The 23382-nt window shown below is 35.6% G+C and overlaps 1 long non-coding RNA gene across 1 annotated transcript; it reads left to right on the plus strand.

Moving 5' to 3' along the window:
• The first annotated feature begins 21645 nt into the window (after window positions 1–21645).
• LOC110011211 (uncharacterized) lies at window positions 21646–22367 on the plus strand. Its single transcript, XR_002286240.3, has 2 exons — window positions 21646–21839; window positions 22016–22367. It is a non-coding gene; the product is annotated as an uncharacterized LOC110011211 (long non-coding RNA).
• Window positions 22368–23382: the final 1015 nt, after the last annotated feature.

The following is a 23382-nucleotide window of genomic DNA, read 5'->3' on the forward strand; positions in this document are numbered from 1 at the left end:
TTGAAAAACCGCCTACAAGACCTGGTTGACAATGGGTCCATCATCCCCAAGAGCAAGCTGAACATCAACCAATCCCTTGCCTAACCATGGGATTAATACAAAAAAAAAAATTTGCTGAACAAGAATCGTTCGATCCTTTCGAACTTTTCTTAGAAATGAATGAAGTTTGTGTCTGAGAAGGTTGAGATCAAACCTCCAAAAGAACAAAGGAATTGTTCAAGACCAACAACAACCTGTCTAATCGATTTTAGCATCGAGAAGAACAAAGTCACTACAGTCAATCCAATCCTAGTCCATCACAGTCCACCCAGAGTCTATCTTTTAGGGTCTCGTTTTTCTTTTCATTTTCATTTCCATTCAAGTTTTCATTTGTAAATCTAAGTGTCTTTTGTACAAAAATTTTGTCTTATCAATAAAAAGGGATCAGTTTACGTTCCAATCATGTTTATACTCTTTCCCTATCCTTTCCTGTGAAAGCACAAAAAAAAAATCGAAAAAAAATAATAAAAAAATTAAAAAAAATGATGATAAAAAAAAGATAATAAAAATTGGCAAAGAAAAATGTATTCATTTGCTCTGCATCAATCAAAGCTGGGGGCATCCTAAGAAGCACCATCAAAGGGGAGGTTTTGAAGGGTAATCATGGAAAGGATCCAGCAAAGGGTGCGCAAGACTTCAAACAGTATCGAGGCAAAGCCGATTGAAGGGGTTAGGGCCAGGATGGTTTCTCCGAAAACCCAGGAATGGAAAATGCTCCGACAGAGAGGTGTCTGAATTTTGAGCTTAAAAGCGACAGAATAAAGAAGTTATTGGGTTGGGTCTGCACAAAGTCGCAATGTTATCCATACACTACTCAAGTCATCTCAGAATCAAGTTGCCTCGAAATTCTTTATGGAGAGGCTGCTTCTAAGCAAGCAAAAGGAAAAACGGGACAAAAGGAACCCCTGGTCAAAAGGAAGCAAACAAAGCAAGAGAAAAAAAATGGGTCAAAAGGAACTTCTGCATAAAAGAAAGAAATCAAGGACAAAGCTACAGGAAATCAAGTTGTCAAAAAAGGGTCAACTGCAAGCTCTCCGTTAAATTCAAGCCCATCAAGGGTAGATGACAAATCATTTCAGCCATAAGGAAAAGACCAAGCGGCTGCTCACATTTTGAAAAAGCAAGTTAAAAGAAGCAGTCATTTCCACAAATTGGATGACAACAAACACCTTGAAAATCAAGCGCCGAGCATGGCACAAGTACAAGTGTCCTTATAAACAAGGATCATTTCTCAAAACAAGGAAAAGGAAGAGTCTCCTCAAAATTCCTTATGGAGAGGAGAACCATTGAGGAAATAAGTTTCAAATTCAGAAGAAGATAAAGTTCAAGAAAAGGAATCAAATTAACCTCAAGAATTTAAACATGGCGAAGCCACAAACTCAAAGCATAAAAGCTTCTTCAACACTCAAGCCACTCAAGTTACCACCACAATGTGGGTATTCAAAACTCTTTGTGATGAATACAAGTCATATTTCAGTCAACCAGTGGTAAAACCACTACAACAACAAAGACAGATTCACCTAGGGTCATCACTATCATACGAGCTCGAGTCAATAAGTTGATTCAACATCAAGCCAGGAAGAAATCCTGCGAAGAAATCAAGGCAGCAATGAATTCTGCATCAACATCAAGTCGGGAAGGAATCCCGTAAAGACATCCAGTCGGGAATGAATCCCGTAAAGACAGCAAGCCAGGAAGAAATCCTGCGAAGAAATCAAGGCAGCAATGAATTCTGCATCAACATCAAGTCGGGAAGGAATCCCGCAAAGACATCAAGCCGGGAAGAAATCCCGTGAAGAAATCAAGTCAGAAATGAATTCTGTATTAATATCAAGTCGGGAAGGAATCCCGAAGAAATCAAATCGGAAATGAATTCCACAATCAACATTAAGTCGGGATTGAATTTTGCCCCAACAGCAAGTCGGAAATAAATTTTGTACCAAGACGGAAAGGAATTCCGCACTAACATCAAGTCGGAGATGAATTCCGCACCAGCGGAGCACGAAGTTCGCATCCCGGAAGGAACTACGAAAGACCTGATTCTCCCCATCCCCCGAAGAGTTCTTAGAGATACGTAGGCAGCCGCAAAGGCGCGGTCACAAACATAAGTTTGCATCATAAATAACATTTTCTCTTTGCCAATATAAAAAATAAAAAAATAAGAGAAGAAAAGAAAAATAAAAGCTGGAGTTGAAAACCCGAAAGGACGGCTTCAGGCAAGAATTGAGCCCGCTAGGCTGAAAATTCGAAAGGGCAGTCTAGGCAAAAGTTAGGGCAAAGAGCCTGTTAGGGTCGAAAACCCGAAAGGGTGGCTACTAGGCAAAAGTTAAAAAAAAAAAAAAGAAAAGAAAAAGTGCTTTCATGAATTCTTTTAGAGATTCCATTTTTGTAGGATAAACAGCAAAGTATGTCCTTAAAAAAAAATCCCTTTCAAAGGTCTCCTTGGGAGTATATAAATCATTTTTTCCAGGAATCACTGAGTTCCTTCAAGTCAAAATTCACCACAAGAAAAATTTGAGTCTCTAAATCGAGTCTCCAATGAGTCTCTAAAATCAAGTCTCCATCACCAGTGGTCATTCCACAACGAGTCACAAAAATCGATCTCAAAAGTTCGTTTTGAAAGCGTCACTCTTTGAGTCATTCCTCAAAAAAAAAAGAGAGAGAGGAAAATGTCAATTCAATCCCCGGAGTTTCCAAAACAACCCTAAAAAATGTCAAACACAATCGTTGAGAGGTAATTCTTTAATACCTCGTCTCCACTCGGACCATCGTTTCTTCGATCCTTTCAGACGAGCGATGTCATCCACATTGTCCGTTTCCTCGAGTCATATAAGTGGCTTTGTTCTCTTTGATTCCTCAATCGATTGGACAAGTGCAACACCAATGTTTTGAAGTATTCCATGGTCAGCACCATTCTAGGGGCAAGAAGTGATAAGAACCTTCACCATTCTCCCATCACAGAAGTAATCACGGAATTTTTAGTCTTTCATTAAGAAGAAATTCTATTTCAGCTAATAAGGGCATCAATTCTCTCAAGCAGGGGGCAAAATCCTCCAAGTCGGATTCAAGGGCAAAAGTAAAAATAAAAAAAAAAAAAAAAAAAAAAAAAAAAAAAAACATACACAACCCAGGGTGAAACCTAACCATCGTCAATCTCTTTTACCCAAACCCAAGGTAGAACCCGGTTAATGGTTAACCTTTTTCTACATAAAACCTAGAGTGAAACCCTAACCAATAACCAACCGTTTTTCATCCAAAGCCAAGCCATTTGATCATTTCGACTTTATGTGGACCCTTGGTTCTCAAAAAAAAAAAAAAAACAAAAATAAAACAAATCTCTTTTCAAGCCCTCATTAAGAGGCAAAACATCTTTTCAAGCCCTCATTAAGAGGCAAAACATCTTTTCAAGTCCTCTAAGAGGCAAAACATCTTTTCAAGCCCTCATTAAGAGGCAAAGCATCTTTTCAAGTCCTCTAAGAGGCAAAATCTCTTTTCAAGTCCTCAAAGAGGCAAAAAGCATCTTTAAGTTGCAAACATAAATCCACGCATGTGATCATTTCATTTCAAGGAAAAAACCAACGGCGGGGTTTCCTCCTCTGCCCATCCTCAAAATTTGCTCCTTCAGACAGCCACTGGCTCTCATAAATCATTTTTTTATGATAGCCAGTGGGGGGCAACTGTGAATACTCAAATTTTGAGGCTCAAAAAGCCAGTTTTCCCGGACTGCAAACAGTTCGGCCGGACCAGAGGCCATTTTGGAAATTTACCAAAGGTATGCCAATATGGTACTTATAACGTCCGGGACGTTGCGAGGATCGCAGAACTGGTCCCGAAATATTTTTTGGAGGTCCGAAACTCCCGAAAAAGCCTCCGGAACTTAAAACTAGAAAGTGCGCCGGCCGCTGCGGTGGCGGCGGCCCCCCTTCACGGCGGCGGTAGCCGCTCTCGCCGGCGGCGGCAGCCGCCGACGACAGTGGCTGCGGCCGCCCTCACCGAAGGCGGCCGCCGCCTTCTCCGGCGGCAGCAGCTGCCGGGCCCGGCGGCTCTGGCCGCCGAAATAGTGCGTTTCGCCTATAAATACAACCCCGGTGTGACCTTTCAACTCACTCAGTCTATGTTGACGGACGCTCCTTCTCCTCTACGCTCCTTGCGATTCTTTACTACTTTTCTGCATTTTAGTTTAGCTTTATTGCTTTCTTTGCTTCGTTAAGTGGTCACTAAATTCGAATTAATTAATATTCCCTTAACGAGGAGCTTAACCTGGAGTTAAGAAGTGGCCGTCGATTAAATCAGGTACATAAACTAAACTCTGCCTATTTAATTTTAGCACTCCATGCATGCTTCTCTTCTACTCCTAATAATTCTACAATTGCATAAATGCATCCACGTCATTATTAGGCAATTAAACTGCCTCAATTAAATAAATTTAGGCTAAACCCCGGTTAATCAATAATCGTGGTGTTAAGCTTAAATCCGACAATATTGGCTAAAAAAGCCTAGTTAACCAATAACTATGGTGAAATTGCCTTTATTTCGAACAAATTCGGCTTATGTCCAATTAATCAATAATTGTGACTAAAAGGCCTTAATTCAAACACGTTTTTCTTGGCAATAAAATTGCCTACATTACGATCCAGTTAATCAATTTTTGGCAAACACATTGCCTATAAATTAGATTAACTACTTTCAGCGATAAATCGCTTAAATCAATTCTTTGGCAAAATGCCTTAAATTAATCAACTTGTTTGGCTAAAAGCCTTCGAATAATAAATTTTGGCGACAATCGCCCAAATAATCATCTTTTGGCAAACAAATTGCCTAAATCAACTTTTTTGGCTACAAGCCTTCAAATTAATCAATCTTTTGGCCAAAAGCCTTAAAATCAAGCATTTTGGCGACAAACGCCCAATCAATCAATTTTCGGCAAACAAATTGCCTAAATCAATCTTTTTGGATAAAAGCCTTAAAATCAACATTTTGGCAACATGCCTAATCAAATCAATCAAACTTTGGCAAAATGCCTAAACAAAATGCACAAAGCATACACACACCCATGCATAAAGCATACCCATTCAAAAGCCCTCTAAAAGAGGCCTATCGAACTACGTTGACTTTGATCTTCCATTCAAACGGAAGTACGTAGGCACGTTTGGGATTTAACCCCGGGCGGCAAGTCGAAATCACATAAACTTTTTTTTTTGTCCAATTATTTTATTTTACCCTGCAAAGCATTCATCCATAGATTAGTTCATCAGCATGACATAGTCTCAGGATCCACCTCGGGTTCGTAGACCATACCTTAACATTGGGTTAATTAATCTAGCAATTAGGTTGATTAAAATCGGAGTCACTTAGGGTTTTTTCCTAGTTTACCCTAAAATAATTAAACAAGGTGGCGACTCACACACTCACGTGCATTTCTGCCCTTAGTCACATGCATTCATATGCATATGATATTTTGGGGTAGGGGTTCACAGGTCTGGCCCATGGAAATGGGTCGTGACATCAGAGCATCTCTCTCTAAAAGCTTTCTCTCTCTAGTTATTCTGGCAAGCTTTATCATTTTAGTTTCTTCTTTCTATCTTTGGCGGGGTCATGGGTTCGTCTAGCGATGAAGACGTCCAAGTCTTGATCGAGCATTCTGAGGATGAAGCCGTTGAATCTGGGGTAGGCGATACGAAAGGCAGAAAGGAAAATGTCAGGATCCTCGATGTTGCTTCTGATATTGATGAGGACGAGCTCTTTGATATATGCTATATGTATGACATCTTTCTAGAGAATAAGTTGGCTCGCCCTTCTGAGTATATAAGAGCGAACGAGCCACTAAATAGTGATTCTATTATGTTATATAAGGAGGACATCAGATCAAGGATTCGGCTACCCCTTTTCGAGCCTTTAAAGTCTTTTTTTCAATGAGTATGGTTTTAATGTTAGCCAACTCCACCTAAAGGCTTAAGGCTTTTATGTGGCATTGTGGAGTTGGCTCATCGGGGTAGGACGGTCCTCACAGCTCGGGAGTGCGGGAGCTTTACCATTTTTATGCTAGGGTGAATGAGGATCACTGCATCCTCCAGGCAAAGAACAAATTCAACATCTTTTAGAAGCAGTCCAAGTTCTCTTCCTTAAATAATTAGAAACATAAATTTTCATAGTTCGACATCCTGGTGGGTCTATATTCCAAATTAGTGGTTTAGTGGTTTAGTGGTTATATGCACTGCCTTCCACCTTCACCAACCCCTGAGGATCAACAATGTGTGCATTTTATAAAAGCTAGGGGTTTTTGTCGGTGAATCTGAGGCAAGTGATTGCAGAGGGTTATCCTGTTCGTTCTCCTAGTTGACCCATAAGGCCTCGCCCTTCATCTTTTGGTAAATTTAGTTCTTATTCGTTTTGGCATTTTTTTTTTGTATTGACTTTTCTTAATTTTCTCTTTTTTATGATTTTTTTTGTAGAAATGGTTCCTAAGAATACGAAGGCTTCCAAGATGGCTAAATTTTCTGAAGTGATGAAGAAAAAGGTGAGAGAGGGCAGATTAGACCAAGGGTTTCAATAGTGACAGTCGATCCCCCAACGGAAAACACTGGTGCTATTTTTGAGCCAGCTTATGTTGAACTACCTCTTAATTGTCCTTCGATTGAGCCTAGCAGTAAGAGGCCTTGGGAAGTGAAAATTTCTCCTCCTTCCTGACCTGGTGAACCCCTGGATGTATAAACTTATTTCTTACGGGAAGTATAGGCCAGCTTGTACCCTACAGAATGACCATCCTAGTAGAGAGATGTCAAAAACGTTAAGTTGGAGGAAACCCTGAAGAGTCTGAATGCCACAATGAAGGAGTAAGAGGCTCAGTACAAGGCTGAGCTTGTTATTCAAGATACTGAACATGAAGAACTACAAGAGAATTTTCGAGCCCAATCTAAAAAACTTTAGGCTTTGGAAACAATAAATCAAGAGCTAGAAAATGAGATTCAAAGGCTTTAGTTGCAAGAAAGCTTGATGGATGAGGACTTGGCCAAAGCTTGCTTTAGACTTAGGACTAAAATTATGGCTAAGTCGAAAGCTCAGGATCTCGACAGGGACTGGACTTGGGTGAATGAAATATACCTTGATGATGAAGAGGAGGAGGAAAAGGGGGATGCTAAAGAGTCCGAAGGCAACTCTTTTTCATAAGATCCTAATGTAGATGGGTACCCGCCTTCCCAGCAGGTGGATATCAAATTATCAGCAGATATTCGCCTTATCTTTTTTTGAAGGGTGAGGCACCACTAGAGATTTGCCTTCAGGGGAAATGTTAGTTAGTTAAAGGACCGTTTAGGTCTGAGCTGAAGCATTATGTGTGTCTGAACTGATGGATTTAGTTAAAGAATTGCTTAGGTCTAAACTGGAGAGCTGTGTATGTCCCAACTAACAGACTTAGTTAAAGGACTGCTTAGGTTTGAACTGATGGACTTAGTTAAGGGACCGCTTGCGTCCTTACTGAAGAACTATGTATGTCCGAACTAGTGGGCTTAGTTAAAGGACCGCTTAGGTCCGAACTGGGGAACTATGTATGTCCAAACTGGAGAACTATATATGTTTGAACTGATGGATTTAGTTAAGGGATCGTTTAGGTCCGAATTGGAGAACTAATAAGAATGTTGAAAAATTTCTAAGTAAGATCCTTTAAGAAAAACTTAATGCATCATGCATTAAGTGAAAAAACCTGAGGTCTCTTTATTATTTAAATATAAAGTTACTTTACACCTTATTGGGTGGAAATACAACATGCACTCTTTAGATTGTCTGCATTCCATATCTGAGGTAGCTCAACTCCTTCAATCTTCCAAAGCTTATACGTGCTTGGACCTAGCTGCTTTGAGACTTTATAGGGGCCTTCCCAATTCTGCCTATCTTGCCTACGCTTCTGAGCCCTTAGTTATCACTGCTTTTCACCATATTTTATCTACCTCTATGAACTGTCTGCTTTGAACCTATCTGTTGAAGTACCTTCTCATCCTTTGCTTGCATGCCTCGGCTCAAATTGCAGTATCTTCTCTAACTCTTATGCTAAGTCTAGGTTAATTTTCAGACTCTCATTGCTACTGAGCTCATCATATTCCCCTATTCTTTTGCTAGGAATACCCATTTCTACTAGCACCACCGCCTCCGTCCCACATACAACGGAGAAGGGGGTTTGTCCTATCACTTGCCGAGGTGTTGTCCTGTAAGCCTATAGCACACTGTTTAATTCTTCTGCAAAGTTAGCTTCTTCCCCATTCAACCTCTTCTTTAAGTCTTGCAGAATGGTTCTATTTGTAACTTTGGTAAGGTTATTAGTTTAGGGATAAGCTACCAAGGTAAAATGGAGCCCAATATACCAATCTTCACAAAAGGATTTGAAGGCTCCTGAGTCAAACTGTTTACCATTATCAATGACAATCTTATGGGGGTACCTCATACCTAAATATACACTATTCCTAAAGAAGCTAATAACCCAGGTTAGGGTAATGGTGTTGAGGCCCTCAGCTTCTACACATTTGGAGAAGTGATCAATTGCAACTACTATGAACTTTCTTTCTCCAATTGTATAGAAAAAAGGTCCTAATATATCTATCCCCCATTGAGCAAAAGGCCAACTGAACCTAAAGGCTGTAGCTCTGAAGAGGTTTTCCTGCATACGCGATCATATTTTTGATAAGTAGTGCAATGTCAAACATATTGGTGAACATCTTTCTTCATTATTAGCCAGTAATACCTAAAAGTAGTATTTTCCTAAGCATCGCATCTGAGCCTTCATGTGCTCCACAAACACCCTCATAGGTCTCCCTTACAATGTAGTTTTCTTCTTCTTCAGTTAGGCACTTACCCCAAGGGTGTGATTTTGATATCCTATATAGTTCTCCATTCTCTAGTGCATAGTTTGCAGCTTTCCTACAAAGTTTGATCGCTTCTTATCTATTATTAGGCTGAACATCATTCTGTATGAAGTCAATAATGCTGTTAGGTTGAGACATGAAGACTTCATTCAGCTTGTAGCTCGACTAGCTCTGATGCTCGAGCGTCACCTGCTTTGGAAATTCTTCTCTCGATGCTGCAGTCTTAGCTATGGTGTCTGCTTCCTTGTTGTTCTCCTGCTCTATTTGGGTTATCTTCTAAGTACCACCTTCCTCTAGTTTTTGAAAGAAAGATAAAGCTAGGGAGTGGTACTTGGTTAGATTCGCCTCTTTGGTGATGAATGTGCTTGTAATTTGATTGACCATAAGCAATGAGTCTAGGAAAATATGAAGTACTGGGGTTCACCTCGAGGGCTACCTTAAGCCCTGTGATTAAGCCCTCGTATTCAGCACCATTGTTAGTTGTTGCAAAGTCCAGGTGCACAGGTATTGCACTTTTATTTTTCCTGGCCCTTGTAGTGTGATCCCTACATTAGCCCTTGAACTTCCAAAGGCCCCATCTGTTTGTAATTGCCAAATTTTATTGTCGGGGTTCAGGACTTTGGCTCCCAGTTCTCTCTCTTTATGTTCTCTAGAAAACTCAGCCACGAAGTCTGCAAGCACTTGTCATTTCATAGTAGTATGGGGTGTATATCTGATGTCAAATTCTCCCAACTTGATTGACCATTCTACTAAACTCCCAGAAGTTTTAGCTCGGTGTAGGATCTTTTTCAAAGGGTGGTTAGTTCGGATAAATATAACATGAGATTGGAAGTAATAATGTAACCTATTCGCTGAAGTAAGGGTGGCAAAAGCCAGCTTTTCAACATTTGGATACCGCAGCTCAACACCACTAAGGACTTTGCTAGTGTAATAAATGGGTATTGTTCTCCTTCCTCTTCACTGACTAACACCGATGCCACCGTGTTTTCAATAGCAGCTAAGTAAAGTATAAAGGCACATCTTTTTTGTGTCTATTTAGAAGAGGAGCAGAAGATAGGAATTCTTTTCTATGTTTGTGACTTTGTTACTTTTTAACTGCTTAAGGATTCGGTAGAAAGGCATGCATCTTTTAGTCGAGCATGAGATGAAATGGCCTAAAGTTGTGATTCAGCCACTCAGTTGCTAAACTTCATGAATGTTAGTAGGTGCTTGCATCTCCAAGATTGCCTTGATCTTTTCAGGGTTAGCCTCAACCCCCCTTTGTGATATCATGAAACATAATAATTTACTTACTTTAACCCTAAATGTGCACTTGGCTGGATTGAGCTTCATATTGAACTTATTTAAAATTTCAAATGCTTCTTGTAAGTCTCTGGGATGGTTGGCAGCTTGAGTGCTCTTGATGATCATATCATCTACTCACACCTCTACAGTTTGCCCCATTTGGTCTTGGAACATGCTATTCACTAATCTCTGATATGTGGCACTTGTATTTTTTAGCATGAAGGGCATGACCTGATAGCAATAGACTCCTCTATCTGTAATGAAGCTCGTCTTCTCCTCAACCAGCACGTTCATTCTTATTTGATGGTGTCCTGTTGCTTTGTCTACAAAATAGTACACTTCATAGCCAGTTGTTGAATCTACCAGTTGATCTATGTTAGATAGAGGGCAAGGATCTTTAAGGCATGCCTTGTTCATACTAGTAAAGTTGACACATAACCTCCACCTTCTATTGGATTTCGGCACAAAAACTACATTTACCACTCAAGGTTATTGACCTCCCTTATGAACCTTGCTTGCAACAACTTATCTACCTCGACTGTTATAACTCGTTGTCTTTCTGGACCATGATTTCGCTTCTTTTGCTTTACCGGTTTATAACCTGGGTCAATGTTGAGCTTGTGGGATATGATGTCGGGGTTAATCCCAATTATATATTCAGCGGTCCACTCGAAGCTGTTAACATTACCCTCTAAAAATTTTTTTATTTTTGTACTACCTCTCTTGATAGCTAAGCTCCCAATGTTAAGTGTTTCCCTGGTTTCACTTCCCACTCGATCAGTTCAACCACATGTGTTGGGCTAGAATTTGAAGTGTGTCTGGGTATGTCAAAAGGTTGGTGCTTGGCTAGTCTTGTGGATGGTTCCCCCTTTTGGCAGCCACATAATTGGTAGGGTAAAAGGTAACGCTTTCAATGGTATCACGTATGCCTCCCGAACCATTTTCTGATCTCCCCTCATAGCAACAACTTCGCCCTTATCAGAGTAAAACTTCATAGTGAGGTACCTAATACATGTGGCTACCTCCAGTTCATACAAGGTTAGTCTGCCAAGTATGGCACTGTATGGGAAGTGAATATCTGCTACCATGAATTTTGACTTGATTCTTCTCAATGCGTCTTCGGTTCTGAGCTCTAAAGTTACATCTATGGATCCAAACACTTGTATAATCTTCTCTGCTAGGCCAACTATTAGGGTTCGGACAGGTTTCATCTTTGCCTAGTCTAACTTTAATGCCCTAAAGACTTCCATAGTTAATAGATTAATCGCACTACCATCATCTACTAAGACTCTCTTTACTAGAAAATTCTCCAAGACCCCTCCATTTCTAAGGCGTCATTGTGTGGAGCATGTACATGCTCATCATAAGCCTCAGAGAATGAGATAGGTGGTCTTGTGTTCGATTTTTATTAGGTAAAATGGAGTAAATTTCCCTAGCTCTCCGTTTTCGAGCTGAATTACTATCGCCTCCCGATGAGCCCCCAAAGATAGTGTAGATTGTGCCTAGGGTATGGCATTCTTTTACGGACTTATCCTTCTTCCCAGTTTCCTTTTGGGCTCTCCCCAGAAATTCTTTTAGTTCACCCTTTTGCATAAGGTGCTCGATCTCTTTCTTTAACTGCGAGCAGGCCTCAGTCTCATGATCAGCATCCCTGTAGAACTCGTAACACTTACTCTTATCTCGGTAGCCCAAAGTATCTTCCTTAATCTTTTTGGGGTAGTAGAGCTAGACATGGTCTCCATGCCCTCTTGCCCAAGACAAAATCTTTAGGTGAGAATTATTCAAAGGGTTAAAATCTCGGTCTTGCTATGATTTTTCATCCCTTGAATATGGTGTTCTAACAGCATAACTGGTTCACGAAAGTCGAAGGGGCGATCTCCTTTTAGGTGAACATCTGCTTGTTGGGGAAGGGTGTCTTCTATGCTAGGGCTTCTCCTCTTTAAGTGATCAATGATGCTAAGCTTCATAGGATTCATCTAGTTTTGTGTATTTGTGAGCTCGTGCAGGAGCTCAGCAAAAGTCATTGGTGGTCTATACTCAAACTTTCAAATAACTTGTTGTACCTGCAATTCTTAGCCATAGCATTAATAGCTACCTCATCATTCAAATTTTCCACCTGCATTGCCATCCTTTGGAACTTAGAGACATACTACCTTTGAGTCTCTTCCTTTACGTGTGGCATGCGCCACAAGCAAGCGGCTCTTGCCACTTCCCCACGATATGCGCTTTATGCTCTGTTTATTCTCCGTGGCTTCTTGATTAGGGAAGGGCCTGGCGCCATTGTGTGTGGCACACATCACACCCATGTGGCACACACTAATTTCCCTGTGGTGCCAAGCACTTCATTTCAGAAGTCCAAAATGTTAATAATAAATAAAATTGTCTCGATTCAGACATCCAGTGCAAAGCTCCAATCTTAATTGGTCTGGGATGCATTTTTGTCCACAAATGGATTCAATAAACATCAATAAACAAGACTTTGAGTAGTGATGAGTGTATTTGTTCATCATTTATGATGAACATCAAGACCTTGAACTCTAATCTGGCTCTAATCTTTAATTATTGCCTTTAAATTAATGTTCTTTACTTTGAAGCACTTTTAATTTTTTGTCCTTTAAATTTCTGCCCTTTTTATTCGTTGTATTATAATTATTGCTGCACTAACTCGTTATTCATTAACTTTTGAACATAAACATGCATCATTTTATCATTTGTTAGTGAATGAATGTTTTATGGTTCTGAGCGTATTGTATAATTCTGCAAATGTTATCTATGCTGTGTATGTTGAATGGATGCTTCTTTATTGCTTTTGTTTTATTTTGTAAATTGGCTAAATGTAAAGGGTTCTAATTGGGTTTCTATTATTGCTTGCTTGTAATATTAAACGGGTTGGGAAATTTGGAGGGTTAAAGGATAGATTGTACAATTAGGTATTGGTTTGTAATCTTTTCCCCTACCCCCTTTCTTTGGATGGTTTATTTCATGTTGTATGGATGAGATTGTCTGCTTGATTGACATGGTTTTCAAAAATTGCATTAAAAAGTATTTTACACCTCAATTTTTGTTAATTGTATTATTAAATCATTGTGAATTAATGGACAACGAGAAGTCCAGTTTAACCGAGCGATTTGGGTGCCTAATACCTTCCCAATATCGTACCTAACTCCCAAATCTTATCTCTTGTTTAAAACCGAGCTAGTCAATTCCAAAGAATCGACTAGTTCGAAAATTTTCCCTAAAGAGGATGGCAACTCCTAAAACTAAAATTCTTGACCATGGATGTGTAAGCGTTTTACGTACCAGTCTATATCTGATAAATAAATGAGCAACTTGTGCGTACAGAATTGTTACTAGTATATAAGGCTTAACAACAGGTGCGTAAGCCTTTACATATCAATATATTTCTAATATAAGCAAACGAGTTTCAATATTTTCTTAGGACAAAAATCATTCAATTAACCTACAAAAACTTATATTCTTCATTCATATTAATACTAAATTGATTTGATTATACACTACTTAGATTCATTTTAATATAATAAAAATCATATTTAAATGATTATAAATTGATTTGATTATACACTACTTAGATTCATTTTAATATAATAAAAATCATATTTAAATGATTATTTACAACAAAACAAATAGATTAAATGAAAATAAAATAAAATGAATCAAAATATAACTCTATAAAGCAACTAAAGAGAGAAAAACAACGAGAATGAATTAAATAGATTGATGCTCTCAGCTCAAAGAGTTATTTTTTACCTTTTATTGATTCTCAAATCGTATTTTTTGTAGGTTAATTGCCGAGTTACCTTTTCTTTATGTTCTCTCTTCTTTTTTTTTTTTGCTAGGGTTTTTCTTTTTTTTTTCTCACTTTTTGCTGCATTTTTGCTGTCTTTTCCTTTATCCTCTTTTCACGTGTTTGCTTTCTTTGTTCTTCTTCCCCCTTTCTTGACGTGATATCCTTTTTTTATATATATATATATCATGCGATTGGGTTTTTAATATACACCTTAGTCTTTGTATTCAATTATGTTTCACTCTCTTAATTCTCTCATATTGTTCTTCACGTTTTCCTTTTTTTTTTTCTTAGCAGACTCCGCCTCAATTAATTAATTAAGGTAATCTTAATTAATCTTAATTAATCTTACTTCTAATCATGAGCTAGTATTAACCTTTAACGGTTTTTATACCCAACAATTTTATTCTCTACAAAAGCCCAAATATAGAAAAATTATAAACTGACCAATCCGGAAAATTACCAACACTAAATTAATTAGAGAATTAAAGGATTTTTATCATCAAGCATAAGGGTAAAAATCAAGCGTTAACATGAACTATAATGATGAAATAATGATTGCCCCATGATATGAAATATTGTGAATGAAATGATGATGATGGATACTTATGATTATAAAAAGGTTGTGATGTGAATTGTGATATATATATTATACTATCTTTATCCCATTTTGTTTATATAGTTTGACAAAACACACATATTAAGAATTTAGTCGACAGAAACCAATTTACCTTTTTTTATCCTTAAATATTAATAAAAATCTTTCATTTAATGAACAATCATAAATGTTATTAAATGAAAAATAATTGTTTAAATGTATAAATTTAGAAATCTTGCAAACATTTTTTCATATAAAAAAAAAAGAATAAAAAGCAAAAATGGGATGGAGAGAGTATTTACTAATATTAATGCACATATTTTTATGAATTTTGGTGAGACTTCTTCCTCTCCTCCAAGCCAAGTTATTTTTAAGTACATTTAATTTAGGAGACTGCTAGATGACATGAAATTTATAGGTTACCTTTATGCTAACTTACACAAGTAAGATTCAATTCCCGAATGCTTGTATTCTTATTATCATGTTTCTTAATGCATTTTTTCATTTTACCTTCAACAAAAAAGCTCATGGAATTGATTAAGTTGTATTATCGTAGAATGCTTAATATTATATATGAGAAAAGAAATATTCATATTCATAATTTTGTACGTAGATGTTCGAAGAGTAATTTAAGTAGTGGAGACCGGTGCAATTATGCTACAATCTAACCGGATATTAGTTCATACATGGATTTAAGCCGTTATAAACATGAGTTGCACATGAATTTTAGGGGTAAAAAAAATATTTTGCTCTAAATTATATATATATATATATATATATATATATATATATATATATATATATATATATATATATATATATATATATATATATATATTGTTGTAATACCCAGTGTTCTGAGAACCTGAACGGTCAATGACCAGTGAAGGTAGGAATTTATTGAACTGGAGAGTGCAATCAAATTCAATACGATTCAATTAAATTTTTATATATAATATTTTAAAATGTATTTATTAAATAAAATTGAAAATATAGGTTACAAAAAAAAACTTTCATATCAAATAAAAAACAATCTCAAATTTGACTGTCGCAAAAAGAATTAAAAAATTAGTCACGACCCTTTGCATGAGCCGAACCGGCACTAGAGCCCAGATAGGATCAAGGCCACTAAGAAACATAGTAAGCCTTTTACACCAGTAATATTCATTAAGTCCATTAAGGGTATTCACAACACAAACTCTGTATGAATATATGTACCTGAAAACCAAGGCCCAATTCAATATATCATCATCATTCGACAATTATTAGTAACCCCATCAGCATTCATAAAAGTATCTATGGAGCTTGCCCTACAATATTCAACACTAAGTTCTATTCACAATTTTCAAATAATTATTCCTGGAGATCAAATACTTTCGGATATCTTATTACATATATTACTTTCCTAATGTAATTGCGGATCTCTGCAAAATATACAATAACAAGAAAATTCAGTTAAGAAGAGCCTATAATTCAACTAAACTTTATTCTCCCTAGCTCTATAGAGGAAAGGATACAGAGCTTCAGGCTAATATAGAGGCAATAACCAAGATTCCTGAAAGAAATTAAGTGAAGCGGAAGTGAGTGCTTCAATTCAGTAAATAATACTAAATAATACATGTTCATACAGTCACACAACGTGCTCCTAGGTATTCTAAAAGTGAACATGCATTTAAACACACACATGGCATATCAACAGCACCACAAACAATATCATCTTCACATAATGAAATAAGTGGAGATTGGTCTGTAGGTCACCAAAACCCTCGACAAGCCGTTCTCACACATGGCCCGCCCTCTCATAACGTGTGCATTAAGGAGTCGATACCCCATACATGACCGACTGATCTAATCCTCATTTGACCAGCCCTCTCATTATTTTTCCATTCCCTCTTTTCTTTTCCATTACCAATAGGAGGCCATCCTGTGATTTTCTATATAATATATATCATCAGATGCACATGAGGGCGCCGAAATAGTATGTACTATTTATTATTACTTACAATGATAGATGAGTAAAGAACATAATTTGAATTCAAACTTGTTGGAGCAATGAACAAATTAGATTGATTCTAATAAAATAAAATTGAAAGGAGAGGAAAGAATTAAATAAAGCATTCTCCTAGATAATAATAAAGGATTATCCTAAATAAATCCTACAACCTATTTACAAGTAAAACTAATCTAGATTATGTCGAAATTTCGACAAAACCTCTCCTAAAAATTGGATTAAAACCACCTGCTTAAAACTACAATTCAATAATAAATTCTCAAAGCCCATCCATTGAGCAATTCACAACAACTAATCCTGTCCGTCTGTGGACCTCTTACCCCGGATAAGGGCAAAAATGCACGTGAATGTTTGAGTCGCCACCTTGTTTAATTATTTTAGGGTAAACTAGGAAAAAACCCTAAGTTGACTCCAATTTTAATTAACCTAATTACTAGATTAATTATCCCAATGTTTAAGGCATAGTTTGCGAACCCGAGGTGGATAACGAGACCATGTCATGTTGATGAACTAACCAATGAATGAATGTTTTGCAAGGTAAATGATGTAATTGGACCAATGAAATGTTTAAGTGATTTCGACTTGTCGCTTGGGGTTAAATCCCAAACGTGCCTACGTACTTCCGTTTGAATGGAAGATCAAAGTCGACGTAGTTCGATAGGCCTTTTTTAAAGGGCTTTGAATGGGTATGCTTAATGCATGAGTGTTAAGCATGAGTGTGTGTATGCTTCGTGCATTTTGTTTAGGCATTTTGTCAAAGAATTGATTTTCGGTTTTAGGCATTTGTTGCCAAAAATTGATATTTGATCAGGCAATTTATTGCCAAAATTGATGTTTGGGCTTTTTACTGCCAAAAGTGATTATTTGAAGGCTTTTAGCCAAAATGGGTTGATTTAGGCAATTTGTTTGCCAAAAGTGTTGATTGGGCGATTGTCGCCAAAATGATTGATTTAAGGCTTTTAGCCAAAAGATTGATTAATTCAAGGCATTTTGCCAAAGCTTCGATTTAAGCGATTTGTCGCTAAAAATGATTAATCTTATTTATAGGCAATTTGTTTGCCAAAAGTGATCAATTGAATTGCAATATAGACAATTTATTGCCAAAAGAAAAAACGTGGTTAATTAAAGCTATTTAGCCACAATTATTGATTAATTGGACTTAAGCCGGACTGTTCGAAATAAAGACGATTATACCATAGTCATTAATTGACCAGATACTTTAGCCAATATTGTCGGATTTAGGCTTTAACACCACGATTATTAATTAACCGGGCATTGAAGCTTAATCATATTTAATTGAGGCAGTTTATTTGCCAAATTGATGACGTGAATGCATTTATACAGCAGTTTAATTCAGAATTGGAGTAGAAGAGAATATGCAGAAAATGCTGAAATTAAATAGGCAGAGTTTCGTTCTTACCTGAGTTAATTGGCGGCCTCTTCTTAGCTTCAGCTTGAAAATTCCATATTAAGCTCCTCGTTTGGGGAATATTAATTAGAATTAATTCGCTTAAGTGACCAAATATCACAACAGCAGAATAATAAAAGCCTACACTAAATGCAAAAAAGCAGTAAAAGAACCGCAAGGAGTGTAGGGGAGAAGAGAGCGTCCGTCAACACGGACTGAGTGCCTAAAACTGTCGATTCGGGGCCGTATTTATAGGAAAATCCGGGCTGGAGGGCGGCAGCTGCCTCCGTGGACGGCGGCCGCTGCCGCCCTATCCTGTCCACTCGCTAGTTTTTCACTCCAAAGGCTTTTTAGGGAGTTCCATACCTCCAAAAAATATTCCGGGACTAGCTCTGCGATCCTCGTAATTTTCCGGACGTTTCAAGTACCATATTGGTATACTTTCGGTGAACTTTCTGAATGGCCTCCGGTCCGGCCGGACTATTTGCAATCCAGGAAAATAGGCTTTTTGAGCCTCAAAATTTGAGTATTCACAGTTGCCCCCCGCCGGCAACCATAAAAATAATTTATGGGAGTCGGTGGTTGACTAAAAACAAATTTTGAAGGCGAAAATCAATCAGTTTCTTCTTCTTCTTTTTTTTTTTTTTTTTTGGGACTTAGGGGCCAAAATGTGAATTTTTGGGCTTTAGGGGCCAAAATATGAACTTTTAGGCCTTTGGGGCCAAATTGCGAATTTTTGGGCCTTAAGGGCCAAAATGTGAATTTTTGGACCTTTGGAGCCAAATGTGAATTTTTGGGCCTATATAATTTTTTTTCACACCAATAAATCTGTCCTTGCTAAAAGTAAAAGTTCATGAGAAATTTATGACAGGTAGTTAAAAAAACAATTAAAAGAATTATAATACTTAATAGATAGAATTTGAGAAATTTAAAAGAACAAAAATGTGTACTTTTTATAAGTTCAATAATTTTTACAATGAAGAGTGATGAAATAAAAAATATTAACGCCTGAAAAAACACCATTGCTATAATAGTATTTTTCCATTCAACATTTTTATGTCTTTCATTCTAGTTAAAAAGAAATATTTTTATGTTTTTTTAATTACAAATATCAATAATATGACTAATAAATATAACAACATTGAGAAATTTATGAAAGGTAGTTAAAAAAAAGGAAAAATCCCTGAGGTTTTACATAATTATTGAAGTAATCCTCGACATTTATACATATATTTATAACGTCCCTGAGTTTTGCCACCATCATATTAATTTGTCCTTCCGTAAAAAAAATACACTTTTTCCATTAATTTTAATAAGAAAAGACGAAATTATCCTTTGAAAAAATAATTATTTCGTTCCTGAGGTTTGCCATAATTATTAAATAGTCCCCTACATTTATACAAATATTTATAACGTCCCTGAGGTTTACTTTTGTCATATTAATTGGTCCTCATAAAAAAAATACACTTTTTTCTTTAATTTTGAGTGAAAAATACGAAATTATCCTTTATAAGTTTTCATTGACATTATTATTAATCCCTTTCCTCTAAAATACCTGAAACTCACATTTTTACCATCTTCCTCAATCCAACGCGGTCTTCATTGTCATCACCATGTCTCTGTCAAGTATCATCTCCATAACCAGATCACCAACAAAACCATTCAATAACAAGTATTTTAACCAAATTATATTAGACTAAAATGTATAAATACTATTATGGTTTCTTACATGTTTATATATGCATGTTAGTGTTGGTATAACATTCATAATGCTATTTATGCATTGAAATTATCATGGATGAAGTCAAAAAATATAAATTTTCATGCAATACTGAATTACATAATTATGGCAAACTTTAAAATTAAATTTACAAATATTAGTTTATGATAATTAACTAGCAAATCATGCCATAATTTATGCTCATTAATCCCAAGCTAAGTGAACATGCAACTTAATTAATTCTAGTTTAATCATGCAACTCTAAATTAATCATGTAATTAACTAAGCAATAAGTTAATTATGCTTTATTAAGTTCTAAATTCAACTAATAAATCTATGTAAAATAAAATAAAATAGGTCATGCATTCAACTAATTAATTCTAGCCTAATGAATTAATTCTAAGTCATTATGCAATTACTAAAATTAATCATGCAATTAATTAAGAACTAAATTAATCTAATTAATCCTATGAAATTAATTAAAAATGGGTCTATATTTAATTAATTAATTCTAGTCTAATTAATTAATTCTAAGTGATCATACAATTATTTAATTTAATTCTAAACTAATTAAACCTAAATAGTAATGCATTTAAATCTAAGCTAATTAATTCTAACTAGGAATTTAATTAAATTTAGATTAACTTAATTAAATATTAAATTCAAGCTATTTAATTTTAACTAGGCATCTAATTAAATTTAAACTAACCTAATTAAATATTAAATCTAAGCTCATTAATTCTAACTAGACATTTGCTTAAATCTAAACTAGCTTGATTAAATGTTAAATCTAAGCATGTATATTAAAAACCTCTTGTAGTGTGCTTTAACGGTGTCTCACAGGTAGTGACTTCATGATTTTTTCATCCCATGCGTCCAAATTTTTCAACTCGAAGAGTCCTCAAAGGACTCGAAAATGAGTATTAAAACCCTTAGACTATTGGGCATCTTACCTAGATGGGAATCTTCTTCTCAATCACACTTTTTAGGAGCAAAAGCCCTTCAATAGGTTTCTAATATTGCTCCACCAAAAGAATGATTAATTGTGTTTTGGTGAGTTTTGAGGGGTATTATCGGCTAGGAGAGTGGGGGTGAGGATTATGTGCAAGCAATATGGGATTGAGGTGCTTTTGGATGAAAAAAGGGTGCAAAAGGGTGTTTTTTTGGTATATTTTTTACCAAGGACTGTCCAGAGGCAAACAGCCAAAGTTGGCTAGCGGCCGATTGTGAGACCCCTAGTTGGCCAGTAACACTGGTTTGGTTTAGGTTTTTAATTTGGATGGTTCGAGGTTTGATTCCACTTTGATTTTGGTGTAACACCTCAAAATTTCAGGTCTTAAAATAATATTACTATACTGGGTCATAAATGGTATTGTTCGGTAGGAAAATGATATTTATTTGACCCAAGAAGAATATTAATCATAATTAATAATTATGGAGTTAATTATACTTTATACTATGATTAATTAAATTTAAAATTTAAATTTCTTATGGTCTATTATTTTATTGGTGAATAATGTCATAGGGGTAGTTTAGTAATTTCACATGTGTAGATATTTAATTTATTAAGATATGATTTATGCTCATATAGATGAGTTATGGTGCCATAAAATATTTTAGTAATTTTAATTATGTGGAGGATTAATTTATGACATGACATATGTAAATATTGAGTTTTTATAATGTGCAGTTAGACTTAGTGTAGTGTTTAATTCTAGCCTTAGGATGAGAGAAACCCCAAATAAATCCTAGTCTTCTATCTATAAGACTTTTGACCAAGTAAATCTTGTCTCTACACAATGGTAAATTACCATATTGCCATTGATGAATTATTATGAGCCTTTGGATGAGATTTTAAGATCTAATCTCCATTGTCCATTTAGAGAAATTATCAAAGTGTCTAAAAGTCATCTGAAACCTAAATAATTAAATATGCAACAACCCAACTTCTTCTTCATCAAAACCCTAGCCACCCAAACCAAGTTCTCTCCCTCTCTCCTCCATTTTTCTCCACAACACCATCAAAGGCATAATTTTTGAACAAGTTCAAGCAAAAAATATTTTAAGTACTTAAGCTAAGGAAGTGACTTCTTGCATCAAAATCCCGGATTTTCATCATTTTGTAAGCTTTCTTTCACTAAAATGTACTTTATCTCTTTCTCTCTCATTTAAAGTCTTAGTATTTTTCAAACTAAGACTAGAAATAAGTTCTCATACATTTATTTATGTTATTCATGTATTTAGATTTTATTTTCATTAATTCTATGTATTTATTTTAGATTTTTTTTTCTTTCTTAGAAGGTTCTACTTCCAAGAATAAGGGAAAAGAGGTGTTAGAGGGTTAGTATTTTGGAGGTCTGCGCTATTTTTGCCATTTTAGATATTTTAGAAATTCCTTGCTTGCTTTTGATGTTATTATGTAAGCAAATGTGATTTTTATATTACCTATGTCTTGATCTATGCTTAAGTTGTAGTCTTTGAGCTTAGTATGCTTTATGTGATAATTTATTTTTAGTGTTTAATCCTAGTCTGAAAATGTAGGGGTTGTCCCCCCTTTTATTTTTCATGGTTTTCATGTTATTTTAACATTATGGTGGATACCTTTTATGATTTTATGGTATAGATGTAATATGAGCTTGTTTGTGCTAAATGAGTAATTTTTTCTTGTGTTTTGCTTTGGATATTTGATCATTTAAAGGGATGTTCCTCCTTGTTTTTCATGTTAAAAATGATTATCTTGATGACTGAAATGGAACATAATTGTGGTTTGATGATAGAAGTATAATATATGTCCAAATTAATGAGAAAAATGCATTTTGATTTATTTTTACTTGGAATTAAGTGTAGGGGCTCCTACCTCTCACTATTTCGTATTTAATATCTTATGTTTAATTATCTATTTATGGTAATTAAACATATATTAAGGTTTGTCTCAAGTCTCATGAAGTATGATTGGTAATTTAATGATTTAATCATGTTTTTACGTTAATATGTGTTTATTAAAATGAGTTTAGGGTGCAAATATTATATTTTAATTTTATGATATGTAATTAAAATGTTAATGATGTTATATGATGTGAATTGTAAGTTTAATATGGCTATTAGTGAATTAAGTGATATAATTGAATTTAAATGATAATTGGGTCAAACCAATTGGGCAAAAGCCCAATTGTGAAATCACAAGGATAAATTGGACATGATCCATGGACTCATGGCACAATACCCATGCTTGGAGGAGTTAATAGAACAAATGGATGACTTTGGTGGTCATTTGTCATGTTGAATTTAATGCATTGGAAATGTGTCAGTCTTGAAAATTGTGTCAATTAATGAATTAAAAATGATTATATGAAAATACAATATAATTGATAAATTGATTGAATGATATGAATTTAAGTGCCATGATTAAATATTTTATGAAATAAAATATTCTTTATGAACATGATATGAATTTATGCAGTTATATATGAATTATGAGATTTAAGTATGGTTATATAATTTTATGGAAATGAAAATTATGATGAAATATTTAGTATGGAAAAGTATGATTTTTATGAATAAATGAAATTTATATGAAAGAAAATATTTTTTGGATTGTAATAAAAGATTCCGGTGTATTTATGAGATAGTAAATTCTAAATGTTGATATAGATGAATTATGAAAT

This window comes from Jatropha curcas, chromosome 2 (assembly GCF_041381405.1).
Source record: "Jatropha curcas cultivar XTBG-Jc1 chromosome 2, XTBG_Jcur_1.0, whole genome shotgun sequence".
Classification (NCBI taxonomy): domain Eukaryota; kingdom Viridiplantae; phylum Streptophyta; class Magnoliopsida; order Malpighiales; family Euphorbiaceae; genus Jatropha; species Jatropha curcas.